The 2,221-nt window shown below is 44.8% G+C and overlaps 1 long non-coding RNA gene across 1 annotated transcript; it reads left to right on the forward strand.

Moving 5' to 3' along the window:
• Nucleotides 1-212: 212 nt before the first annotated feature.
• LOC124468915 lies at nt 213-1,918 on the forward strand. The gene is made up of 3 exons (XR_006956244.1): nt 213-867; nt 1,081-1,117; nt 1,272-1,918. It is a non-coding gene; the product is annotated as an uncharacterized LOC124468915 (long non-coding RNA).
• The last annotated feature ends 303 nt before the right edge of the window (nt 1,919-2,221 follow it).

The following is a 2,221-nucleotide window of genomic DNA, read 5'->3' on the forward strand; positions in this document are numbered from 1 at the left end:
TGGGGGACTTGATCTCCATGAAAAAGGATAATCTGCCTGCACCTGTATGATGACACATATTTTAAGTCCTCACGATAAATGTGTCCACACTTAATATCGTCAGCACTCTTAAAAGGAAGCAACAGCGGTCATATGCTTGGACACAGAGAGGGGGGAGAGAGAGAAAGAGAAGAGAGAGGGAGGGAGGGAGGGAAAGAGAGTGAGGTGAAGGAAGAGGGCGGAAAGATGGAGAAATAGTCAGGCATTTCCTTCCCCCTCTCTTCGGTGGAGGAAACAAGCACGTCAAGGAGACTAACCTGTCGGTCGCTGCTAGCTGCTCTTAACTCGACGCCCCAAACGCTTGTGTCTGCCTCGGAGCTTATCAGCGCCTCCCAGACAGCGATTTGAGTGCGTGGAGAGTGCAGAGGAGCGCTGACAAGAGAAGGAAGAGCAGGGAGGTGAGGAGGTGAGTTTACCAAGATGAAACAGACTCGACACACGGGGGGTCAAACCAAGAGGTGATTTTCTTTTTAATTTAATTTAATTTTTATTGCTGAGGTGTAGCGATGCTAGCTGCAGCTCCAACTGACGGTAGGCTACTGTCATTTTATTTTCTTCAAGGTGGCAATTGAAGTCACCCCCTTAGAAACATCATCGCCAACGCGTCATCACAGAAAACATACAATTATACTTTCAGTAGAGGTCCTTTTTTGATATAAACCTGACATTTCCTTCCTCCTTCTCTGGGTGTGTGAGCTGCAATCTTTGGTGGGTTAGTTGGGAGGCGATAAAGGCACAGCTTTAATTTCCCCTTCCTCTCACCCGACAATCCTCATCCATCTGCTGCTTTCCTTTTGCAACCTACTGGGGTTTAAATCTACTTGACTTGTGAGTACATCAGCACAAACCTAGAAGTTGAAATACTTATGTGTCCTGGATAAAGTGAATCTGCTGAATCCACAACTATCATTTAAAAGGGACCTGGAAAAACGGTGTTTGTTGAGTAAGCTTGACTGAACATTTATATATTATATTGAAAAGTGTAGATACGAGTGCTGCAAAGGTCATGGTATCGGCATGAGTGAGTGTGTCTATTTACAGTTCCTTGGAGGACTTTTCTTTCCACAGGAGCATCAAGGTACTTGTAGAACATGTTACGTAATGCAGAGAACAGATGAATAGCACACGCATGTAGGTGTGTGTGTGAGTGCGTTAATGTGTGTACATGTGTGTGTTTGTGTTTGTGCGTCTCTGTATGTGTGTGTGTGTGTGTGTGTTTGACCCTCCTCAAGTACCTCTACAGGTCTGCAGTCGGTGTTCCATGGTTCCTGCAAGCCTGCAAGCCAACATGCAAAGGCTCCATCACATGTTCTCAAGGGGCTACAGGTCTGGAGATGACCTTCCTCTCAAAGTTCCTTTTCATCTTTCATCGCCTCTCCTAGCCATGACGTTTATTAATCATCCTCAGAAAAACCTCAGTAGTGGCTCACAGGGCGTGGGTTGACAAAACTGAATGAATGGAGGTCCCGGTGTAAGGCAAACAGCAGGCCTTGTCATTAGAGAAAGGTTAGAGTGAGAGAAACAGGGCAGAATGTCAGGTCAGAGTGCTCTCGGTCATATACAGTCTCCCGTTGAGACTCCCATCATCAGAGAAGGCTTCCATATTTCCACATCAGCTGCCATCAAAGACTTACTCTTGTTTCTGCTCCGTGTCTGCGATTGAGGGGTGAGAAGGAGCTAGAAGATCAATGAAAAAAAGCAGCTGGAAATGTTAGACTGTGCAGACTTACTGTTAAAAGTCAAATGAAATCAAGTCAAATCTGTAAAGCTCTCTTTGCAAGTAGTGTCACAAAGGGCTTAAGAAATGCCCACAGGTGTCAATACCCAAGATCTAACTTCAAAAAAAAAAAATCTTAAGACTAAGGCCGAATCCCAATACTCCCCCAGTACTCCCCTTTACCCCTTCCCCTTTTTGCGTGTTCCCGTGAGAGCTAGTGGTGTCCCAATACTCTTTTTGAGCTAGGGGTAGGGCTAAGACTAAGGGGTATACACCCCTTAAAACCAAGTAGGATCGGGAGCTTACTTGAAACCTAGGGCTATATGAATACTACGCGACTGGCAAAAATGGCGGCCAAATCATCCAGAGAGTCCGATAAATGTAATATTTTCGGCTTAATTAATTGATAAAAAAATTATGACAGTCTTGTTTTGTGTTATACACAGTCCTGAACATATATATTTG

Source organism: Hypomesus transpacificus, chromosome 6 (assembly GCF_021917145.1).
Source record: "Hypomesus transpacificus isolate Combined female chromosome 6, fHypTra1, whole genome shotgun sequence".
Classification (NCBI taxonomy): Eukaryota; Metazoa; Chordata; class Actinopteri; order Osmeriformes; family Osmeridae; genus Hypomesus; species Hypomesus transpacificus.